The sequence below is a fragment of the Mus caroli genome, chromosome 16, assembly GCF_900094665.2.
Source record: "Mus caroli chromosome 16, CAROLI_EIJ_v1.1, whole genome shotgun sequence".
NCBI lineage: Eukaryota > Metazoa > Chordata > Mammalia > Rodentia > Muridae > Mus > Mus caroli.
Window position 1 is genome coordinate 88,503,849 of NC_034585.1, and position 6,481 is coordinate 88,510,329.

Genomic DNA, 6,481 nt, shown 5'->3' on the forward strand with positions numbered 1-6,481 from the left:
AAAAAAAAAAAAAAAAAAAAAAAAAAAAAAAAAAAAAAAGAGCTCCTAATGTCCCATGGACTCCTGCCAGCTTCCCTAGTTGAAAGAAGACAGCAAAGAAGCCATTTTTATCTTTGTATTATTATTTTTATGGTTTATTATTATTATTGGAGGGTTTTTTTGAGGTGGGATATTTCTATGTCGTCCCAGTTGTCCTTGAACTGACAAAGACACCCCCCAACCCCACCCCACCCCCGCTTCTGCCTCTTGATCGGTGGTATTAACAACGTGTTCCACAGTGCCGGGCGAGAAGCCATTTTTTTAAGCCCTTCTATGGTGGTTATGTTGATTTTTTTTGTTGTTTTTTGTTTTGGTTTTTAAGATTTATTTATTATTATATCTAAGTACACTGTAGCTGACTTCGGACACACTGAGGGTGTCAGATCTCATTACGGGTGTCAGATCTCATTACGGGTGGTTGTGAACCACCATGTGGTTGCTGGGATTTGAACTCAGGACCTTCAGAAGAGCAGTCAGTGCTCTTAACCGCTGAGCCATCTCGCCAGCCCGATGTTGATTGTTACTTGACAGGATCTTGGACACAAACCTTTGGCATGTCTGTGAGGGGTTTGGGGGAATTCCATTTATTGAGGTGGGAAGGGGCCCCCTAACATGGGCAACACCATTCCGTGGGCTTAGGGTCTTGAACTGAATCAAAAGGAGAAAAAGAGGGTCCAGAGAGAAGGCTCAATGGGTGACCCCAACCCTGCCGACCTGAGTTTGATCCCCAGTACCTACCTGGATTCCAGGGATGAAAACAATACAAACACAAATGAGCAAGCAGTGGAGGGGACCAGGTTCCCAGCCATGCCTCTCCCTGTCCATCGGGTTCCCGAAGCCGCGCCTCTCCCTGTCCATCGGGTTCCCAGCCGCGCCTCTCCCTGTCCATCGGTCAGTTGCTCGAGTTATGTCCACAGCGAGCGAGTCTACCTTCACTTTAATCCTTTCCCTGAGAAAGCATTCAGTGACCATGAAACGCACCATCCGCATGAGGTCTGCCCAGGGTGGGCACCAAGGCCACCGACCAGCTGTCACCCAGGTGCCCTTCCGATGATGCTTTTAAATTTAACATTTTGGGTACATTTTTCTTTCGTTTTTGTTTGTTTGTTTTTAAATGTGTGTGCACATTTTTAAATTTTTTTAAAAATTTGTTTGTTTGTTTGTTTGTTTGTTTTTAAATGTGTGTGTGGGCACGCACGTGCCACAGTGCGCCTGTGGAGGTCAGAGGACAACCTGTAAGAGTTGGGTCTCCCTTTCCACCACTCTGGCCCCGGGGATCGAACTCCCGTCTTTGGGCTTGGCAGCAGACCTCTGTACCCATTGAGCCGGCTCACTGGCTTTCACTTTCAACCCTCTGTATCTCTGCTCCTCTCTGCTCCTTCCTCTTACTGTCTACCTTGTCCTTCAGAGAGTGATAGGTCTTGGGCTCATCAGCCACCTTTCCGTCCCCTTCCTGGTCTTGTGTGTGAACTTTTTTATGTTTCCTCCCAGGGTACTTGATTTGTAGTCTGGGAGGCATTTGCAGATAGGGCTCATGTTTGCCTCAGCCTTGGCCCCCATTCAGCAGGGTTTTGACACAGTAACCTTCCCAGTGTAACTTCCCAAATACACTGTTGCTGTAGTTTTTCTCTTTAAAATAAGAGGGGGGAGCCAGGTGTGGTGGTGCACACCTTTAATCCCAGCACTCGGGAGGCAGAGGCGGCGGATTTCTGAGTTCGAGGCCAGCCTGGTCTACAAAGTGAGTTCCAGGACAGCCAGGGCTATACAGAGAAACCCTGTCTTGAAAAACCAAAAATAAATAAATTAAAAATAAAAAATAGGGAGGGGGGGAAGAATTTTGTTTTTACATTTCCAACAGGCTGAACATTACTTTCTTTTTTTTTCCTCTTCAGTATTATTAGTTTTTGTTTTATTTCAGGTTATGCTTGTAGTTTCTGTTGTACTTCCTAGAATTTGTGGACATTTGGGAAGGAGAGGGAAGGCTTAGCAGGTAAGAACGAGCATTGCTCTTACAGAGGGCCTGGATTCCATTGCTAGCACCCACACTGGGCAGCTCACAATCTTGTGTAATTCCAGCTCTGGGGGATCTGATGCCCCCTCTGTTCCCAGCTGCACTGTATACATACACACACACACACACACACAACTAAAATTAAAATAAATCTTTAGTAGTAGTTGTAGGTTGACTGATTCCTTCCCTCTCTGCTTCAGGTTGGACCTTACCTGGTGCCCAGCCAATGGGGTAGCCTGTGGCAAGAGAGGCCTTCTTTTCCGCTTACACTGGTCCTAGTAATGGGTGTTTACGCTCAAAACAGATTCACACGTGACATGTTTGAAGGGACTCGGAGATGGCATTCTTTACCCAGCACAAAGCTATGCTCTCAGCTGCCACGGGAACAAAAAACGTATCCAGACCATCGGAGTTCATGGACTGACTGAGAAAATGAACCTGCACTGGGGGAGCTGTGCACAGAGCTGAACACACCCATCCTGACCCTAAGTGGCTGCCATACAGGTGATAAAGAAATGAAAGATATGTTATATCGGGGTGTGGTAAAGTTTGCGGGAAGGGGGGTGCCTAGGCGGGCCCATGCCAAGGCATTCCTTCCCCCTGAGGGACCAGCCACACGACGGTATAGCATAGAATAGTTTATTCAGGGCACGGGGAGGGGAGTTAAAGAGGGTAATAGAGGCAGAGAAAGGCAGAGAGAGGGAGAGTAGAGAAGTCGAGGCTGGCCATGACCACGTGGAGAAAGGAGGGAAGGGAATGGGGAGAGAGGGGGAGCAAGAGGGCAAGAGGCAAGAGAGGGAGGAGGGGGCAAGCAGCCTCTTTTAGAGTGGGCCAGGCCTCCCTGTCTGTTGCCAGGTAACTGTGGGGCGGAGCTTAGACAGAATGCTAACAACAGGCTCCTGGGATGAATGTGTCCTTATTCCAGCCTCCAAGGTCCATCGAGGAGTGTGTAGTGCACAGAATCTCCTCTTCAGCGCAGACCCAAGCCATCACGCTAATTCACCCCCACCAAGGCCCTCCTCCTTGTCCATGCTTGATAATGTCCGTTTTTTTATATGCAGGGTTTCTCTGTATGGCCCTGGCTGTCCTGGAAATCTGCCTGCCTCTGCCTCCCAAGTGCTGGGATCAAAGGTGTGCGCCACCACTGCCCGGCTGTCTCTAAAGTCTGATTCACTGCTGCCTGGATCTGGTTTAGGCACCTTTGGTTCTGTAAAAAATAAAAAGTGTGTGATATCATTGGGTGGGATGAGGTGGCAGAGGTCTATTAGTCCCTGGGAACATAGAGGCAAGAGGATTTAGATTGAGGGTAGCCTGGGCTACAAACCTGGGCAAGACCTTGTTTCAAAAACAAGCAAACAGGCCGGTCGTGGTGGCGCACTCCTTTAATCCCAGCAAACTTCGGATTTCTGAGTTCAAGGCCAGCCTGGTCTACAAAGTGAGTTCCAGGACAGCCAGGGCTAAACAGAGAGACCCTGTCTCAAAATTTAAAAAAAAAAAAACACAACAAAACAACAACAACAACAAACAAGCAAACAAAACAACAAACAAGGCAAAAAACCAAATTTGTGTGATATGTAAATACCTGTCAGGAGGTGGGCTCTAGACCAAGGACCTCCAAGGACATCCCAAGGCTTCCCGTCCCCACTCCCTCTTCATTTCCCAGGCCCCCTGCTGCATCTAACTCATGACTGACAAGGTCATGGGTCTCCCACCCATGGCAAGTGCCCACTTCCTCAGACTCCTATTGGAGCCACTGGACCAAAACCCTCTCTATTTACTAGGCTAGATGAGAAGTCTATGCAAATGTTTCGTGCTGGAAAAATGCCTGAGATGACTAAAAATCCCCAGACCTCCCCAGAGCTGGAGGCAGATGATGCCCCAGGCAGGAGCCGGTAGGCTGTCCTGGCACACGGACAGCGCCAGTCAGTCAATCATTTGCCAGCCGCTGGGGAAGGTGGTAACATTTACATAGGGTTAAAGCAGTCCTGTGCTGGGCTTCTACCTGCCTGTGTGAGGCTGGCTGAGCAAGAGGAGGCTTGAGGAAGAGGCAGGTGATTAGCCTGGGGTGGGGGGTGATTTATGGGGTAACCTTCACTGGCCTTTCTTGGGCAGGAAATGGGCTGTTTACTAATGTCTTCCCCCTTCCACACACCACGCACGTGCAAACCCTGTTGGTAGTATTTTAAAATAATTTACTACATGAAGTTCTATATTTTACTTTGGACAGCTGCCCAGTCATAGACTTTTTAAAAAACTTTGCAATCTTTTCCTTTGTCTCTGTCTCAGTCTTCCTCTCCCTTCTGCTTTCCTTTCTCATAATTAGAAAAAGTCCGGGGACTCGGAGACTTTTCGTTATGTATTTTCAGAGGTCTCTGGTATCCCAGGCTTTCCTCAAACTCCTTTCATAGCCAGAGGATGACTTTGAACTTCTGACCCTTGGGCCTCCTCCTCCAGAACATCATGCACTGTACCAGCCAAGCCACGTCCTGAGCCCCTGTTCCCCTGTGGTACAGCTAGAAACAGACCTCACCAGCACACACAGGCACACACCAGCACATGGTGTACAGAGACTTCAAGCGACATGTGACTCCTGAAACGGAGGATAGCTTTTAGGAGTCCTCTCCTTCCACCATTGTGGATCCTGGGACTCCAACTTAGGCTGTTCCTCTTTCCCTCCCTCAGTCTGTGGGACATGCCATCAGCAGCCAGTGGAACCTGACCAGCAGTTATGACCCAGGTTCCCAATTTTAAGGTCAATATCCTGGTTCTCTACCTAGTTTGTCGTTATCAAGTAAGTGGCTTGTGGTACAAATTCTGGACTGTTTTAGTTTCATAGTATTTCTACTTCTGGTCACAATTTGAACATAGGATGTTTGGGGAGACTTCAGAGGTCTAAGATTTCAAAAGGCCCAAACCATGAGAGCATCTGGGTGTGCTGTCCAGGAGAGAGGAGGCAGAAGCATTCAGTACAGGAGGGGCATAAACCCAGGGCAGCAAATGGCTTCCTCGAGACCCACAGAAAACCCACGGAGAGACTTACAGGTAGAAGGCTCCAGTGTGTATCTTCAGGGACAGATGGAGGAAACTTGGGGCTGGAAGACATCAGGGTCTGGTGACCTGTGGTAGGGCTGCCCCAAGTGGGGAGACAGGTGTCACTTCTGAAACTAGCCCCTTCTTTTTTTTTTTTTTTTTACAGGGGTTTCTCTGTGTAGCCCAGGCTGTCCTGGAACTCACTCTGTAGACCAGTTGGCCTCGAACTCAGAAATTCACCTGCCTCTGCCTCCCAAGTGCTGCACTTTAAGTGATTAAAGGCGTGTGCCACCACTGCCCAGCATTGTTTGGTTTTTGTTTTGTTTCATTCATTTTTTTGAGACAGGGTTTCTCTGGGTAGCCCTGGCTGTCCTAGAACTGGAGACACCAGACTGACCTTGAACATAGAGATCCACCTGCCTCTACCCCCTGAGTACTGGGATAGAAGGCATGCGACGCCACCACCACACCAGAAGAGGGCGTCAGATCTCATTATGGATGGTTGTGAGCCACCATGTGGTTGCTGGGATTTGAACTCAAGACCTCTGTAAGTGCAAGCAGTTTTCTTAACCACTGAGCCATCTCTCCAGCCCAACTAGCCCCTTCTTTTCTGGGCCTCCCGGGCTGCCTGAACTGAGGAGGAGGGCCCAGAAAGCCTGGTAGATTACAGGCCTCTAGGGATCAGAGCCAAGTTCGAAGGACACAAATGTGGCGTTTCTCAATCCACAAGGGCGGTGCTGTAATTCATACCACGTTGTAACAATGGGTTCCTGGCACACATCTGAGTCTGACTCATGGTTCCTTCTCATTCTGAAACTCAAGTGTTGTGTTTCACCTCCAAAACACTCCATCTTGGTTAAGCTCTCGTCCTGAAGACCGAGTAGGAGCTGGCGTCTACCCCCGGTGATGACCCTGATTGTGTGGCCAAAAAAAAAAAAAAAGAAAAAGAAAAAGGCTTAGAGGAACAGAGGCACTTGTCCTGCAGGAGGTAATCCGAGCTTCCTCAGATCTACTTCCTGGTTTAGATGCCCCGTGTAGGGCAGACCCAAGACAGACGTCACTTCCTGTTTCCTCTGTGATTCAGACTTGGGGCTGATGTCACCTTTCATCCTATGCAGTCAGGACCCATGCTCTATGAGAAGCGCCACATGTGACCACCAATCATGTATGTGCTTGTCTGAACTCACATGAGACTAGACTCCTGTCTCGTGTGTTGGAGCTGACATACATCCCTGACTGATCGTCTAGATGCAAGTCCTGGTTCAAATTCCCTTTCTACTGTTCTTTTTATTTTTAGATTCTTTGTTTGTTTGTTTGTTTGTTTGTTTGTTTTTTCAAGACAGGGTTTCTCTGTGTAGCCCTGGCTGTCCTGGAACTCACTCTGTAGACCAGGCTGGCCTC